This window comes from Lissotriton helveticus, chromosome 11, assembly GCF_964261635.1.
Source record: "Lissotriton helveticus chromosome 11, aLisHel1.1, whole genome shotgun sequence".
Classification (NCBI taxonomy): Eukaryota; Metazoa; Chordata; class Amphibia; order Caudata; family Salamandridae; genus Lissotriton; species Lissotriton helveticus.
The window spans coordinates 1,004,362,536-1,004,381,337 of record NC_136072.1 but is presented as its reverse complement, the minus strand read 5'-3'; the positions used below and the strand labels follow the sequence as shown (position 1 = coordinate 1,004,381,337).

General features: G+C 45.7%; 1 protein-coding gene across 10 annotated transcripts in view; it reads left to right on the top strand.

Moving 5' to 3' along the window:
* ACACB (acetyl-CoA carboxylase beta) overlaps nucleotides 1-18,802 on the top strand; it is a 2,338,068-nt gene that overhangs the window by 1,446,861 nt on the left and 872,405 nt on the right. The gene's annotated exons all lie outside the window — the stretch shown is intronic.

Genomic DNA, 18,802 nt, shown 5'->3' with positions numbered 1-18,802 from the left:
TCTAAGAAGTCGGTTGGTGCTTTTCCGCAGGTGCCTGGCGACAAAGAGACCAGGAAACAGGATCAAGTCGCCAAAAAGACTTTTTCTTCTGCTAGTATGGCATTAAAATCATCTAATGCCACTTGCCTTATGGGTAGATATGTACATGCTCTTATGGACTCTATGCGTTCATTGAACCCTAAGGTTCCGGAAGATAGCAGAAAAGACTTTGAGGAAGTTTTATCTGACTCTCAAGCGGCAGCCCGTCCGGTCATACAAAGCGGCCTCGATACTGCTGATTCGGTTGCAAGAATCATGGGCACAGCGGTTGCCACAAGGCGTTCGGCTTGGTTGAAGTCATCTGATTTTTCAGCTGATGTGCAGTCTGCTTTATTGGATTTGCCTTTCGATGGTGAAGGACTTTTTGGAAAGAAAGCAGACACGGCCTTGGAGAGATTCAAGGATAGCAGAGCAACCGCTAGATCTCTTGGCCTTCAGATCAGAGGTTCTACAACCAGGAAATTCAGAGGGTTTGGTCGCTCTTCCTTTCGTTCATATAGACAAGGTCAGCAGCAGCAACAACAGCAGCAGCAGCAAAATACCTTGTATAGGTCATACAGGGGAAAGCAGAGAGCACGTCCTCGAGGTCGTCAAGCCTCTTCCTCCTCCACCTCCTCCAACCCCCCAGCCACGGAAAAACAGCCCTAGATCCTCCATTCAGGATCATGTGGGTCCGGTGGGGGGTCGGCTTACCCACTTTCTACGGGATTGGGAATCGGTTACATCAGATCTTTGAGTTCTCAATCTCGTAGAAAATGGGTATGCCCTTCCCTTTCGGGAATTCCCTCCAAATTACCCTCCTTGTCAGGGATATTGCTCAGAGGAACACCTGTTACTCCTTCAGGAGGAAGTTGAAACTTTATTGAGAAAAGGTGCGATAGAGTTGGTTCCGGAGCAGGAAAGGGGTCAGGGGTGCTACTCCCGGTATTTCCTGATACCCAAGAAGGATGGCAGGCTTCGTCCAATCCTGGATCTCAGGATCTTGAATTTTTATCTAAAGCAGGAGAAATTCAAGATGCTCACCCTTGCTCAGGTTCTTCAGGCTCTGCTGGAAGAAGACTGGATGGTGTCGCTCGACTTGCAGGATGCGTATTTTCATATCCCAATCCTGAAGTCGCACAAGAAGTATCTCCGTTTTACGGTGGGATCGCAGCACTATCAGTTTGCGGTCCTTCCGTTTGGTCTTACTACAGCACCTCGAGTCTTCACCAAGGTGATGGCAGTGGTGGCGGCGCATCTCAGAAGATCAGGGATTCCTGTATTCCCTTATTTGGACGACTGGCTGATCAAGGCAGAGTCATCAGAGAGAGTGCTCCATCATCTGCAGGAGACAACCCAGTTGTTGTACAGGTTGTGTTTTTCGATAAATGTACCCAAGTCTCACCTGGTGCCCTCCCAGCGCAACCTGTTCATAGGTGCTGTACTGGACACAACTGTATGTCGTGCATTCCCTCCCCTTCAAAGGATTCACGACATACAGGAAATGATTCCTTTATTTTACAATGGAGCGGTCGTTCCAGTCCTGAAGGTCCTTCGCCTGCTCGGTCTGATGGCTTCATGCATTCTGTTGGTCAACCATGCACGCTGGCACATGAGGGCGCTCCAGTGGTGACTCCGCAGGCAGTGGTATCAGCACAACGGAGATCTCAGGGAGTCAGTGAGGATCTTCAGAGAAGCTGCGGCGGATCTGTCTTGGTGAGGCATGGAAGGCAACCTGTCTCAGGGGAAGCCTTTTCAGCTGCCTCCTCCGGTGGCCACAGTGATAACGGATGCATCCACTCTAGGGTGGGGTGCTCATCTGGGGGATCTGGAGGTCAAGGGTCTTTGGTCTCCAGAGGAAAGGTTGCTTCACATCAACCTTCTAGAATTGCGGGCGATACGTTTGGCGCTCAAGGCCTTCCTCCTTTCCCTTCGCGGTCGTTCGGTTCAAGTCCTGACGGACAACACGACCGCGATGTGGTATATCAACAAACAGGGAGGAGTGGGGTCGCAGTGTCTCTGCAGAGAGGCTCAGCGTCTCTGGTCCTGGGTTCAGGACCATCAGATTTGTCTGATGGCAAATCATCTGGCCGGGGTTCTGAACGTTCGTGCAGACAGTCTCAGTCGGCAGTTCTCTGCCGACCACGAGTGGAGGCTTCACCCAGAGGTAGTTCACGACATCTTTCGGATGTGGGGGACTCCTCGGGTGGACCTGTTCGCCACTCGAGAGAATGCTCACTGCCCGTCATTCTGCAGTCTCCAGTATGCGATGCAAGGAGCCTTGTGGGATGCGTTTCAGTTGAGTTGGAGGAATCAACTCCTTTACGCGTTTCCTCCCATACCTTTGATTCCTCGGGTTCTGAGGAAGATTCGCCAAGACCGGGCCCGACTCATATTGGTCGCCCCGGACTGGCCAAGAAGGGTGTGGTATACAGATCTTCTCCACCTCTCCTCTCACCCGCCGCTCCGTCTCCCTCTCAGGGCAGACCTCCTCTCTCAGATGGAGGGGCAGGTTCTACACCCCACCTCTAGACATTACACCTTCATGCCTGGAGATTGAACGGGGCAACCTGAATTCCTTTTCCCTCTCGCCTGACGTTGTGGATGTCATCTTGTCAGCCAGGCGTGACTCCACTAAGTCCATTTATTCTTATAGATGGTCAAAATTTGTCATGTGGTGTCGGGAAAAGTCTATTGACCCTTTGAGAGCCCATTTATCTGATGTTCTCCAGTTTGCCCTTTCTCTGGCGCAACAGGGGCTTGCTGTTGCCACAGTGAAGGGCTATCTTTCAGCGCTGTCGGCATTTCTCTGCTTGCCTGACCAGCCATCTCTTTTTAAGTCTCCTGTAGTTTTAAGGTTTTTGAAGGGCCTCACAAATAAGTTCCCTCCTACTCCTTTTATTGTGCCTCAGTGGGACTTAAATCTTGTCTTGACTTTTCTGATGGGTGCTCCCTTTGAGCCTCTTCACAAATGTCCCATGAGACTTCTTACTCTTAAAACAGTCTTCCTCGTTGCATTAACCTCGGCAAGGAGGGTAAGTGAGCTTCAGGCTCTTAGTTTCAAGCCCCCTTTCTTGACCATTCATGCTGATCGAATGGTTCTTAGGACCAGGGCTGCTTTTCTGCCTAAGGTGGTAACTCCTTTCCATTTAGGACAGTCCATTACCCTACCTACCTTCTATCCTCCCCCTCACCCTTCTAAGGAGGAAGAGAGACTACACCGTCTGGACCCCAAAAGGGCGGTGTCTTTTTACTTGGACAGATCTAAAGACTTTCGTTTGGATGACCAGCTCTTCATTGGGTTTACTGGCTGCAAGAAAGGAAGAGCGGTCCATAAAAGAACCTTGTCGAGATGGATCGTCCTCTGCATTAAGATCTGCTACTCTTTGGCCGGTAAGGAACCTCCAGAGGGTATAAGGGCTCATTCAACTAGAGCTAAATCTTCGACCTCAGCATTGGCTAGAGGTGTGCCTGTTGAGGATATATGTAGAGCGGCAACTTGGTCTTCCCTCCACACTTTCGCGAAGCATTACTGCTTGGCTTCCGAAGTGAGGAGGGACGGCCACTTTGCGCGTTCTGTCCTTCAGGATTTCCTGGTTTAGAAGAGTGGACACCCTCCTCCGGGAGTGGGGACTGCTGTGGGACTCTATTCACAAGGTGAGGAATCCACACGGCAGATGTATCTATCAGAAGAACAAGTTACTTACCTTCGGTAACGCTTTTTCTGGTAGATACAATATCTGCCTGTGGATTCCTCACTGACCCGCCCGCCTCCCCGTTGTTCACTCTTCTATACCAGTGTTACTGTAATGTAATGTATATATATTTTGCTGTCATGGAAATGTTTCTATTGCTTTCCTGCATTTGCTTTACACTGTGTGTTTTGCCCTTACTATTGTGTACTGTGTATACTGTAAACCTTTCTACTGTCATTGGTCCGTCCGTGTGCCTCGATGGAACGGAAAAAAGGGCGGAACTGATGTCATCATGCCGGCGTGGGCCTGTTATAGGCGTCGGTGACGTCAGCGGAGTCGCGAGCGATGTCGTGTCTCTATGACGTCCGAGTCCACGTCGGCGCGAGGCTACAAAAAGAATTTCCGAATGTTGCTGACGCAAGGGGATATTCACAAGGTGAGGAATCCACAGGCAGATATTGTATCTACCAGATAAAGCGTTACCGAAGGTAAGTAACTTGTTCATCTAGCACACTCTGCACCCGCCAAGCGCGGCCTGTGCCTGAGTGAACAAAGACCCAGAGGACGTCCCCCCAGCGATTCTGACCTTGAATCCAGTGCCCAAGAACCCTCCTCGACTACCCCGACGACGCCTGCAGCCTCAGAACAAGGGACCCCTCCAACCGCGACCAGCAGAGGATAAGATTTCTCGACGTCAAAAGGCTCCCCGGCCCCCTGTGCCCAACTCCGGGGTGCCTACCTACCCTCCAAGATCTCAACTTACCCCTCGAAGTGTTTGTCGCTCCTGAAGATCCTCCGTCCCCGAGCCTGCAGCCTTTGTCCACTTTCCAAGATCTCCATTGTATAACATTGAGGGCCCGAAGGCTCAAAAGCACCCTGCACCCAGCCTCCCGAGTGCCTCAGGCAGTGTAACCTTTGTCCAAAGAGTAGCAGACTTATTGCTCCATAAGCCTCTCACCCTCGGCACTGGTATTCAAGTTGAACCAAATTCCATAAAAAAGTTTATGATATGATTCGTGTGTCGTTGTTCAAAAAACTTTAAGCAGTGTAACCTTTGTCCTCATCTACTTCCCCACTTGCCCTCAGCAAGTGACCAGGAGCCCAGCTCCCACAGCCGCGTGGCCTGCTAGCCAGCAGCCACCAACCGCAGGCCCCTGCCTCTCTTTGGATAACATTGGGCCTAACTACCTCTGCATCCAGCTGCCCCTGTGCTGCTGAGGGTGTACCAAATGTACCTACCTGATCCTGGGAGACCCTGGAGTCTATGCCCAGAACCTTAACTCTGCCAGTCGAATGCTTACCCAAAAGCTGATAATTCACTTTCCTTCCATAGGATAACATTGACTGGTTTCACTTGAAAATTCTTCTAAGTGTGGAGTTCTGGGACTTTAAATTATTCATCTAAAATCAGCCAAACAACTAATTCCGATTTACTCACCTGTTATCAGGATAGAACCCAGTACTGCATCCTTCAGCCCAGCACTGACCCTGAAAAGTAATTTTTAACCGTACTTACCAGTAACTTGAATTTCCTTCTATAGGAACCCATTGTCTGCTTTCACCAGAAAAGTTTCTAAGTGTCGATTTTCAGAAACTACAAATATTCCTTAAAAATTGCCTGTTTGACTTAACCCCTTCGATGCTGGTGACGGAACCGTTCCGTCATCAGTTATGGCTGAGCTGTGCTGATGACGGAACGGTTCCGTCACGACCGCGCCCTGTTCTGGAATGTCCAGCACAGGGCGCGGCTAACGCGCCGCACGGAAGCGGTTAAACGCATTCTTTCAACTGTTTGCATGTGATGCACCAGTGCTGGATCCAGGATCCAACACTGAGTAAGACAAGCATTTACAATGCAATGGTCTCTGCTTTGTTAAAGTTAGAGCTATTGGCAGTGCAAATGGCATTTTTTTAATTTTTTGTTTTTTTTAAAAACATAAATAAATGGTATTGTCATTTACAATGGCAATAGGTGAGTATTAGAGAGTAGTAGAGAGTATTAGTGGACACAGAGCCACACACACACACACAGAGCCATACATACACACACACACACACACACAGAGCCACACACACACACACACACAGAGCCACACACACACACAGAGCCACACACACACACACACACACACACAGCCACACACACACACACACACAGAGCCACACACACACACACACAGAGCCACACACACACACACACAGAGCCACACACACACACACACAGAGCCACACACACACAGAGAGCCACACACACAGAGAGAGCCGCACACACACACACAGAGCACACAAATGGTTGTCTACCCTTTTGTTGAAAACAAAAAGGAAAATGAAACAATTCTCCATGCATAATTATTCACCGTTTGCTGTTGTATATAAAGATGACTCCTGCTTCTCACAGAATACAGCTCGATTTTTCCAGGAGGCCTCTGATGTGATGTAAGATGTAACTGCTATTTAAACGCTCAGGGTGCAGCATAACCAAGCGGGACAGAATAAGAAAATCTGTATGAATGATGGACGAATGTTCTCCAGTTTTTTCAAAACCTTATTTAGCTGCTCAAAGGAACACATTTCAGGAACGAGAACCCAGCGTGACCGCCCGGTGTGACTGGACTAATGTACCCCGGTCCCCCTCCCACGAGCCTCGATCAAATGAGCAGATAATGTTTATGTACCGGCGGGGCATGGACAAGTGTACCCCTTTGCCCCAACATGTGAAGGCCTGGGCAGGTGAATGTTGCGAGTGTGGGTGCGCCACGATACACAACTCTGAAATGAAAACTAAAACCCGCCTCCTATCTCATAGTCTTGTCCAACACAAGTCTGAGTGCGACTCCAGCTCGTAAGTGGAGAAAAGACACCGCTCTGCTAGACACCGGCACGCTAGGTAAAGCAAACCTGCCGCCGGCCTCCTGAATGGCCTGCCTTGTAGCCTAGGAGGCCAACTACCCTGCATGCTGTGCTCACAGGGAAGCATGCCTTTACAGTAAACAACAACAATGATGAGTTCCAAAAGACATCGTGGACGTGGTCTTGATTATTGATTAACGTGTCATATTAGGACAAGTGAGTGGAAACTATTTCCCAGCAATGTCGCTGCAAATATATTTTCGGTTTGAAAAATACAGTAAAATAGATTGTACGATACGTCCGCTGCACAAGGAAGAAAGGATGTGCGAGTCACTGCTTTCCTGATTTAAACACCCATAACACACGCTAGAGACGTCCAGCAAGACACTCAGCCCCTCTCTGATCAAAGACTGAAATCCGCACAGAGTGTCCTTCAATTATTTTGCTCGAGCACTGACAGCCAGTCCTCAAATAATTTTCCCGCCTGTGGTCCTCACCTCGTCCACCGTGTGACGGGGAAGATGCAGCATGCCTAGGAGCAGCTTAAGTTTGACAGCCGAGAACAGTCCGTGGAAGCAGAGACGGATGTTGTCGATGGAGGCGGTAAGGAGGGAGGCGATACTCGGCGGCACCCATAGCTCGTCCACGGATCCCAGTTTGTTGTGCAGCCACAACCCGGTGTCGCTCTCCCTCATCGACGCCATCTTGGAAAAAGGCAGCCATTCTCGGCGGGCATTTTATGACGCTACCTAAAACAACAACATGGTGGGTAGGATGTAAGCCAGCACCCCTGGGTAGTGCGATTCTCCGTATGCGAACATGGCGGCGCCCGGTAGGGGACCATTCTCTTCCGTACAATCGACGCCACATACATCGTGAAAGTTTTCATCACATGGCCTGCGCATCTGCACGTCACCGTCGCGAGTATCAGTCATATTAAAATCAGGCAACTGTCACAAACGTATGTTTGTGTTTTGTGTTCCTAACAATTAGGGCAGTCAACTGGCCTTTTTTTTATTTGTCCCGCATTAGGGTTGGCTGTCCCGATGCTCGCACTCAGCTGGAGGCTTTTTGCGGGAGGTCCCAAAGTACTACTAATACATGCATAAACTTCCCACCGACTGCCCAAAGCATTGTTATTGTTGTTATTAGTAGTAGTAGTAGTATGTTTTTCTGATAACAAAGCACTGATGGAATCTTAAACAAGCGAGCTCCGCCATGACACCACCATATTTCTCCGAGGCGACACAGGAATGCCTCGGAGAAACGCAGCGTCATTTTGGGATTCAGGGGCGTGTTTTTCTTTCTCTCCGCTTCCCATTGGCTGGAAGGTAAAATTCCAGCCAATGGGAAGAGGAGAGAAAGAAAGTAAAAAACACACCCCGAATCCCAAAAAGACTGGGCTTAAACGGAGTGAGGCCCCTCTCCTCTAATGGCTGGCCTCCGTTTAGGAAGCCAGCCAATGGAGAAGAGGGGCGGGTTCAAGCCCCCATACTAAAAAACATAAAATCTCGCCAGCGAGACTGTGCAAGCGCAGCCTTCGCTAGGCCGAGACCTAAAAAAGTAATCATAACCTGAATTAACTGCTAAGTCAATTTCCTCCCATAGGATAACATTGGTGATTCTATGTGAAAAAGTTTTTGTCAATTTTTAAAATACAATAATATTCCTTAAAAATCACAACTGTAACCAAAACGCTTTAAGTTAACTGTTTACAGTGCATGTCCCAGGACTGAATCTAGGATCCAGTCCTGTGGTTAGAAAAGTAATCTACAAAGTAACTAATTGCATTTAACTCGAAATTCCCATTGAGCTCAATATTACATTGTGTTTGAAATTGTGTTGCCTATTGCAACAACTGTAGCTATTGTAATCAAAAAGTCTATTGCCTATTTGAAAAGTATCTAACCAAAGTATTTCATTCTGAGAAAGTATACTTTGATACATTGTTGGTTCTAAAAATAAACTATATCTTTTGATACAAAACAATTGGCCTAGAGTTCAGTTCTTGAGTGTGTGAGACCATTTGCTGACTGAGTGTGTACAACAAATGCTTTGCACTGTCCTCTGATACTACCTTACTGCTCGACCAAGCTACCACTTTAGAGAGTAAGGTTAAATCTAACTTTAGCCTCTGCCAAAACCTAGGGGGGCTGTGGACTCTCTGCACACTGTACCTTACTTTGGTCCAGTGTATATACAGAGCCACTTTCTTACAGGGATCCCTTAGGGTGGTATAATACATGTTGCAGCCCTTAACAACCCTCTTTAGTACCTATGCCATTTACTAGGGACTTACTGGGGTGCTAAAGTGTATGCTAATTGTTTGACAACCAGACCGTTGTACCTTGTTTTAGGGAAAGAGCATTGGCCCTGGGGCCTTGTTAGCAGGATCCCAGTGTGTAACAGTCAAAAAACATAAGTGGGAGTGTCAAAAAGTGAGGGTGACCGTGAAAAAAAGGGGACATTCTCCTACAGTACCCTCATCCAGTTAGTGATGAGACCGGTCACCCACACACATGTACAAATACTCAAACCTGGATCTACTCCTGTTGAGCATCTAAACTGGTGTTAGTATGCTTTTTTTCAGTACTTGGATAAGATGCTTACAGGATTCAAAATATTTCAGACTAGACACAATTTGGTGATGGTTCTTTAGATTGTTTCTTCTTTCCTTCATCACTACCTTCATCCAAAGTAATTTGAGGAGGAAACTTGCTTCTGGAAGCTAAATTTACTTATACTCCATACACTAAATAATAATCTATCAGATAGTTACGTCCCGAAATAACATATATAGCATAAAGTACCCCATGCCATGCATTGTAAGGATCTTGTAAGTCACAGAAGGCTTCCATGACCACATAGCGGAACGAGGCTGAAGACCGACTTCCTTCATAAGGTTATCAAACTTTGAGGTCATTATCCTTATGTATGTCAGGGGGTACTTTATTCTTTATAATTCATGGTCACACTGTCACCTTTACAAGAAACCACTTAAATCATTGGTGTGTAGCTCTTTCATATGAAAGAGGGAGCATGTTCGCAAGCACCAAGACTCAAAATAGAATCTTTAGTACAAAATGAAACATATCAAAAAAGCTGTTACATATGTGTTGCAAAAAGACATTAGAAGCAGTTTAATATGTTAGTTTTTTTTTTTTAAAGGCGAAGTACAAATGTGCTGAAAAAGTCTAACTTTTTTATAATTACCATGGTGATCAAAAAATAATGTTGATATTAATATCTTCTTAACAAACTGGTGGTCGCCTGGGGACAAGGACTCTGTTTTCCAGACTACTGCTGGCCTAGGAGGCGGGCATATGAAAAAAACTGTTCCAGAAGGAATCACTTACGAAAATGATATTTGATGCGGCTGCTGGGGCTCCCTGACGTAAATGCTCTGCTGACATAATCAATGTGCTATAAATTCATGGTTTGAAAATATAATCCTTTATCATCGGTTGCACATTGATTGTACTTGTATATGTGGCGCCGCGGCCAGGGCGACTGATGCTGGAATCTGGGGATTAGGGTTCGATCCCAGGCTCCGGCGGCAGGTTAGCCCAGCACCATGCGACTCTGGGCAATAGCTTGCTTAATCTTCCCGACGGCCCCCCAGCGCCTAGAGACCCTAACGGGTGATTGTGCGCTATACAAATGTGGGTTATATGCACCCATATAAATATGTATACGTAGCAGTCACAGTTCTTATTAAAGAGTAGGTGCTACACATGACAACTCAGTGCAAGTGCAAATAAATTGAAGAACAAAAATAAAGCATAAAAGTGTGCCTATAAACATACAAATAAATGTCTGAATCATACTAACAACTTTATACGAAATAGAATCCAGCTCGGAAATTATTTTTCAGTTTTCTATTCCGTCGGTACATAAAGCAAACCTGATTAAGACCAATTAGTTAATGTTTCGACACCAAGTAAACACGGTCTTCCTCATTGCAAGAAAATAGCAACCTGACCTATGTCACTACAAAAATTAAAAAATAAAGATCCAGGAAAGGAAGGTCCAACAGCGTCCAAGGGACATCCCATCACATGGGCAAATAAATTGAAAATGAAGGTCACACAGGCAGTCAGATAAATTACCAAGCTCTCTGGGTTTGTCAGTAATAGCTAACCCGAACTCTGCGAGGCCACCGACTGTGGACAAACGAGGAGGTGGGACTTCGCTGGGAGTGCTGAGTAGGTGCATTTAATTATCCCTCCAAGCCCCCAATGTAGGGCCGGACTGGAGGATGCCTAGAGGGCAAGGAATGTGTACCAGACTACTGCTGGTGTGGAAATTAGGGCTTCACTTGGAGGGCCAAGCGGGCGCATTTAATAAGCGCTCCACGCCCTCATTGTGAGACTTGATCAAGTGGATGTATGGGGGGCAAGGACTGTGTTCCACACTACTGCTGGCCTAGGAGGCGGGGCTTTACTTGGAGCGCTGAGTGGGCGAATTTAATCAGCCCTCCAAACAGTTTCCCTTGCAGCCCACAGCCATAGGTTACTGATCAACCTTGGACTGCATATCACTCACTATGATCATCTGCGAAAATTCTGAGAGCCCACAAGGTCCAGCATCCAAATCCTCTGCCTGAAGTTCTCTCGCTGTTTTCTATTGGTGCCCACTACCTTCCCTCACGTCGGTCCTGATGAAGACCCCACCCCCAGGGCACCAAGTTTGCTGATTTATTTGGGGTTGAAACTTCAACAGTGTTTTGTTTTATTGTCAAACATAGATGACAGATAGTGCATATCTGCATCTACTCAATTATGTTATGATTTGTCATTTATGTATATGCAAGGCATTTGGCCGAATAGGTTGTTATTATTGATTGCTGCTGTATATATGCCCACTATCGTCCCTCTGCACATCACTTTTCACAAATCCCTCCCATGCACCCGTCACTTTGCCCTGTGTGCACCTGCCTAAAATATTTAAATGTGAAATACATTGTACCTTATAATTTGATTCACCTCAGTACTGTGATGAAATAAAATCACAACCATTGGAGGAATGAGTTAATGGTGTTGCCCGAATTAGATTAGATAACATGGACCATTTCTTGCTTTCTTTATGTATTGTGACTGTTCTCCACTGTGACATTATCTTTTGTACCATAATTTGCCCAGGTCCAGTGGTCTATCGGGTTGCCCCATTGCTACATAACTCTCCACACCCACTGGCAAGTCTGTGCCCGTCCACTCCTGTACGAGGCAGGGCCACCTCCCTTTGGTCTTGATATTCAAATTTTCTGAAAACCTCCACGATCCCCAAGGTAGGCCTTTTAAGCTGTTATTGGTGCAATTATGGGGAATAGAAAGGCCACATCTTTAAAAGATAGAGAAAAAAAAATCATCTATTTCTAATTATATGGCTACCGTTATGGGAGTGATAACGTCTGAACTTGAAAATGTGGAGGGAAAGGATTGACGCTGCACAGCAGCAATTGCGAAATCCCCTCTGAAACCGCGAATTATAGTAGTTAATCATGCGGGGTGTTCTCAGAAAGGAGGCAAAAGTCCTAAATCTGGTGAAACGTCGGGGGCCAAATAGTTTACTGAATCTAGACCCTCTACTATTTGTACTACACTGGATAATGCAGCTGATCCAAGGGAAAGTATTTAATTTTATCAAGCCCATCTACTTTAGGAAAGAAGAGACGGCAATGCTACATTGATTAATAAGTCAGTACCCTTACAATGCCCATCCGTTATGGCTGCAAGGGATCAAATCCTATACAGTGACCAACTCTTAAATGAGGACAACAGGACAATGCCAGGAGTAGGGTAACAAAGGACAACAAAAAGTGTGTTGTAACTTTGTAACCAATTTTTTATTGAAAACAGAATCATTAATGAATTATTTTTGCACTAAAGTTGAAGCCAAGATTGTGGATTTGGTGTAGCAGTCGCTTGTACAAGCACATTTAATCCCCTGAACTAATAGTTCTAATTGTGGTGATGAATCTGGTAGGCCTCACAAATTGGAAATCATAGACCCTCTAATTACAACTGGTGGCCTGGCTGCACAAAATGAAGGCAGGGATATAATATAGAAATCCCCTCCCACTTCATTACGACCAGTCATTAAGAGCTCTCAAAAGGACTCATTGTATATAAAAGGGCCCCGTTTAATTAAATATGGGAGGCCGAAAAATTCTACGACTACTGCAGGACGGTACCCTCTATGTAATTGTGCTTAAGGATGTGCTGCTGGTAATTACTGGGTCAAATGAGGATAGATTGGCGCTAAACGTGAAACTGCTCACTGGTTTAGGTCCAAATCGACAATCATGATGGGCAGATTAAAGAGATCCTTCTAACCCGAAGAGTTGGATAAGTGATCCAACTAGCAAGAAATCAAAAGGGGATTATGTTGTGATACATTTTTGGGACTCAATACTTATAAACATTTCTTCAACGCCTTCATTATTTGGCTAAAAAACTGGATGAAATACCCAACCTCTGGGTTTCTTAAGAAACCAAACCCTTTGTTAATAAATCCTTTCACTAATTCTGGGTTGGACCAAAGATCACACCCTGGAACAAAGGACTGCTACAGCAATCCTATTAGGATCCATTTTGAGCCACTTGAAAGCTCGAACACTGATGAATGGCTGTTATCCCAAACTCTCATTTATCCATGACTACAACAGAGTTTGCTTTGGACCAAAACACACTTGCATCCTTTAGGATCTGAATCTTGTTACATGGAATATTCTTGGTTTCACATATTAAATTTGAAAATGCAAATTAGGTGTCATCTGCTATAGGTTTTGACATTATATGTTGCCATGAAGCTTGGATGAAAGAAACATTTTATATTGTTGTTTTTCATGCTTCTATCCAGCAAGCCACACCCTCAGTTGTGAGGAGGGCTAGGGGGGGGGGGATGTTTATTTCTGTAAAAATTCTGGTCTTTGCCCCACTTCTTGGTTACATCACTCTCTTCCTTTGAAGAATTTGGTATATTGTTGAGTCATTTTTATTATAATATTTGTAGCCACAGTATTAGCAACGTGATAGGATCAGTTGGATCTTTTTTTTGTTTTTAATTAATTTGGGTGGGTAGTTTTTATGTTTCTCCCTTTGAGTGAAGTGGTTTGTGGTTTCCAGGATCTGAAGAATAAAGATGTGACACATTTTAAACATGCTGTTTATGGATAGGTCTTAAACAGACCAATATTGAATTATAATCTAGTTTTTACTAGTCACATAATTTATAGAAAGGGTAATCAAATTCCCACTTTTATTAGAAACTCTAAAGGGAGTAATGTTGACTTTATTATGATGGCGGCTGATCTTTCCCTGTTGCTTATGGATTTAAAAATATTAGTAAATGTTCTAGTGATCACAACTCCCTTACTGCTTACTGGAACCTAATTTTGAAATCTTGTAGATTGTCAAAAAGAACTTGCAAGATAGGATATTTGAAGAATAGAGTTAAGGATAAAATGGGATAAGATTCACTTAATAGTTTTTACTCGAAAAGTAATCAGTGAAAATATGGATTTCATTCTAGCTTTTTTATCATGTGAAACAGATGGAGTTAAAGGTATATGTCTGTCAATATCACAGTTTTACTCCTGGTTCTGTACCACCTGAGTCACCTTCTTTCAGATGGTTCAATGCAGTTTGCTCGGCTTCTCGCAAGCTGCTGAAAGCAGCTCTCCAAACTTATCCACGTTCTATTCAGAGAGTTAAAGATGCTCTGCAGGTGTTGGTATCTGGCTCTGTATATGGTATACCACTAAGTAGTTCTACTTTGCACATTGTCCAGAGATTCCCCCAGAAGCGTACAGGGCTCAAAGTAAACCCAACGTGCTCTATTAGTGGTAGTGTGTGCGAGCAGCCTCAGGCTTACCCAGAGAAGTGTAAGATATTTAATGCACCAGCATAGACCACTAACGGACACACAACTCAAAAAGGAGATCCTCACCAATTCTAGAAAAACAAGCTTTGTTTGAGTTTTATTTTAAGACCATCATCTTTGCAAAAAAGTAAGTACGTTTTTCACGTAAAATACTTTAGTATTTTAAAAGCTGACAATTAAATTTTCAAACAGTTCAATATTATCCTATGGAGGAAATCGGCAATGCAGTTTTACAGGTAAGTACTCAACTTACAGTTCCAGTCTTCAGGGGTTAATGTTAGCAGAGGGCAAGGTTCTGGTAAGCACAAAGTCTGCACCACCATTGGCACAGAGGCTGCCGGGTGCAGAGGTCCAATTCGATGATAGGCCCTATGTGTTTCAATGGAGACTGGGGGCGCCTGGAACCACACTGCTTGCACGTAGGTAAATCGGTCGCAGGTGCCAATCTTTGGTGTTAGAACAAGCACGGGGGCCCAAGGCAGCACCAAACATACACCACTACCAGCACAGAGGCCGGGTGCAGGGTGAAAATACAGAGTCAGGTACCCAATGCTTTTCAATGAGGAATCTCGTTTGACAAACAGGCTGCAGGCGTTGAACCAGAGGCTGCACAGAGGACACCAATAACTGCAGAGGTAAGTTGAGATGTTGAGGGTCTTAGCGGCACTGTCGGTTCAGCTCACCAAGGCCTAGAGGCTTTGGGTGCAGGGGTGTCCTTTGACATCAGATTCTTCTTACCAGAGCTGGTCACCGTGGGGGGGGGGCTCCAGATTCAGTGTGCAGGCAGCGGTGTGGAGTGCAAGAGGAGTCAGCCAATGCTGGACTTGGGCTCTGGATCACTGGGGAACCTTTTCTGGATTGGTGGACCACCTGGATACAGCCCTGAGGCGTCGGGTGCAGAGTGGTCTAGGATCGCGGATCCAGAGGGCCCCTGAGTCCTTGGTGTTGTTTTCTTTGTGGATAGAGCTGCTGTCCTCTGGAGTTCTGGTGTTCTTCTGAGGTAGGCAGCCCTCCCAGGCGTTGTGGAGGTCGCTGACTGCTGGACAGGCATTGTTTCCTTGCAGGATTTTCGAGGGCTGCAAACAGGCCGGTAGGGCTGGGGCCTAGTCAGTAGATGTCGTCAGTCTTCTGCATGGTGTCTTCTTCGTCCTTTTTTAGGTCGAGCCTAGCAGCAGCACGCAGGCACTGCTCACTCTGCGAGGCATGCTGTATTAGGGTATGCACTAGCAGCCCCGCCCACTCTCCACCCACATTTGTCATTGGCTTTGTTTCATGGTCCTTCTTAAATGCTGGCTTCTGATTCATAAAAAGGCTTTTTAGTCCCTCCTTGTTACCGCCTTACCGCCCATAACGACTGGACCTTTTACTAGGCTTGTTACAGGGCCTGCCTAATAAGTGGGTGAGTACTATTTCATCTGTTTACACTGGGGGCAATGGCAGCTGCTTTTTTGCTTTGTATCTGTATGCTGAGCGCAGAGCCCACTTTAGGGACACCGCAGTCCGTTATTTTTGTTTTTCACACTTTTTTTTTTTTTATTTCACAAGAATTTTTTATTGAGAGAGATGAGTAAGCATTACAGGCGTGAGCAGAAATCATGCATGGTTCCGGTATCAACAAGAGCAAGTACGCAAGTGTAACGGGAACAAAGGAGGGGTAAATTAAATTAACATAAGGAACGAAAAACAATAATCAATTTAAACAAAAACAGTAATGTAAAGCACAGGCATTGCATCAGTACATTTACAAAGGTTACAGTCATAGGTGGCGCAAGGTAGTCATATAAGTCAATGAGGATAGTCGCTTGGGCAGGTAGGCAGCCCGAACTATGGGCAGGGTGTATATGTGCATAATCATGGTGGTTTAAATAGGTCGAAGTGAGCGTCCAGCGAGGACCATAGGTTCCTATAGGGGGGGCGCCAAGGTGTAGCTGCCAGCGCAATATTGTCGGCTCCTCTGAGGTTCGATACCCAGTTGAGCCAGTGGGGGAAAGAAGCTTTGCCAGTGTCCTTCCAGTTGTTCAGTATGAGTTTGACCGCTGCTGTCAAAAGTAAGTCAAGTAGGGCTTTATCATTTTCATTGAGGTTAACAGCTTTGGTGAAACCCATGACTAAGGTTGCAAATTCCCTCGGGAGCGAGACATGGAGCACTTTGGTGATAAATTCGAAAATTCTATCCCAGTATTCGGACACACAGGGGCATTTGAATATTAGATGTTCAAGGTCCCCACCCTCTGCCGTGCAGTTCCAGCAGGAATCATCTTCCTTGATGTTGTGCAGGAAGAGTCTCCTAGGAGTCCAAAAAGCTTTGTGGAGAAGCCAGAATTTAGATTGGGATAATGTAGGGCTGATTTTGTGTCGAGAGGCAGATTCCCATATTCTGGCCCACTCTGCTTCCGAGGTTGGTGTGGAAGAGTATGAGTCCCAGAAGGACTGTGTGGATGTTGTCAGCTTCGTGGACTGTGGGCGGATCAGTTTGTATATTCTGGACACCTGATGACCCAGTTTATTGATCGTGTGTAGGTAGCCAGGAAGGGGGGGGGTGATGTTGGATAAGTCTGTTTTGGAGAGGGCCACTTTGATATGTAAGAAGTAATAGAAGTCTATGTTCTGGAGTTGAAACTTGTTTTGTAGGTCGTTGAAAGTGAGTGGCAACGGACCATCAAACAGCTGATGAGGGAAGTGTATACCCTTTTCTATCCAAGCAGGATTATTCATTGGTTTCCCTTTGTATAGCAGTCTGGTGTTGTTCCACAGTGATTCCCATCTTGATTTACAAAATTGGTGCGGTAAAAATTTGCTTAAGTGAAGAAGGGCAGCCTTCGTGTTTCTGAAGATGGTACCTGAGGACACAGTGGGTTGTGGTTTGGTAGTGAGGAGGGTGGAGGGGGGAAGGCCACGCAGAATGGATCTTTCCACCATCAGCCAGACTGGGGTGTAGTCTGGGTGGGGAATGAGCCAAAAAGCCCCTTGTCTAGCTAAGAACGCGGTTTGGTAGAGCCTAAAGTCGGCCAGGTTGACGCCTCCTAGGGATTTATCCAGCCTTAGTTTTTTTATGCTAATTCTGGCTTTTTTTCCTTGCCAAAGGAAGGAGGAAATTACTTTATCAAGTTTGGAAAGGAAATCCTTTGAGAATGTGAGGGGCAGCATAGTGCTCAGGTAGTTGATTAGCGGTGATATCATCATTTTTATAGCTTCAATCCTTCCCCACCAAGTGATAAATCGTGGGGACCAGCCGTCAAGGATTCTTTTAACTTTTGTCAATGTCAACGTTTCGTTGTGTGTGAAGGTGCTCATTAATTTGTCGGTAAACTCTATTCCTAGATATTTTATAGCTCCTGTCTGCCAAGCTAGACCTGAGGTACCAAGAACTTCTTTGGTGGTGAAGATGTTTAGTGGTTTAACTTCGGACTTATCTTTGTTTAACTTGTATCCCGACAGGTACGAATATTTGCTGATTGAGGTCATGAGACCCTCGATCGATTTGGCCGGGTTTTCTGTTGCAATTAATATATCATCAGCATACACTGCCAATTTTATCTGAGTATCTCCAAAGGAGACTCCCTGAATATCTTCATTCTTTTTGATGTCAGTTAGAAGGGGTTCAAGGGCCAAAAGGAAGAGTGCAGGAGAGAGCGGACAGCCCTGTCTGGTACCTTGGTAGAGGCGAAATGGGTCAGAGAGGGTGCCATTAACTGCTATCCGAGCCGAGGGGGAGGCGTACAGGGCCATCACCATTGTGATGAACGATTGTCCGAGATTGAATGAGCGCATACAGTATTGAAGGAAAGACCACGAAACCTTATCGAAGGCCTTTTCAGCGTCCAGGGTGATCGCAACCATCGGGGATTGGGAATTGTTAGCTTTCTCTAAAATGTGGCTCAGAAGTCTGGTGTTGTCATTTGACATCCTATGTTTCAGAAAGCCAACTTGCGACGGGCTTATTAATTTGGGAAGAACAGCGTTTAATCGGTTCGCTAAGATTTTGGCATATATCTTGCAATCAAGATTTATCAAAGAGATGGGGCGGTAGTTTTTGGTGTGGAGCGGGTCTTTTCCCTCTTTAGGGATCACGACTATGTTGGCTTCGCTCATAGAGGGTGAGATACATCCACTGGACGCCGTAGAGTTGAGAACAGTGTGGAGCGTGGGGGTAAGTTGGTTTTCAAAGGCTTTATAAAAAGAAGCAGTGAAGCCATCTGGGCCGGGGGCTTTGTTATTTTTTAGAGATTTGATGGCCTCTGCGATCTCTGTTTTACTGATGGTGGAACCTAATCGTGTTTTGTCAGATTCTGAGAGTTTAGGAAGGTCTAGAGACTCAAGGTATCCGGTGCAAGCTGCTATGTCCAGTGATTTGT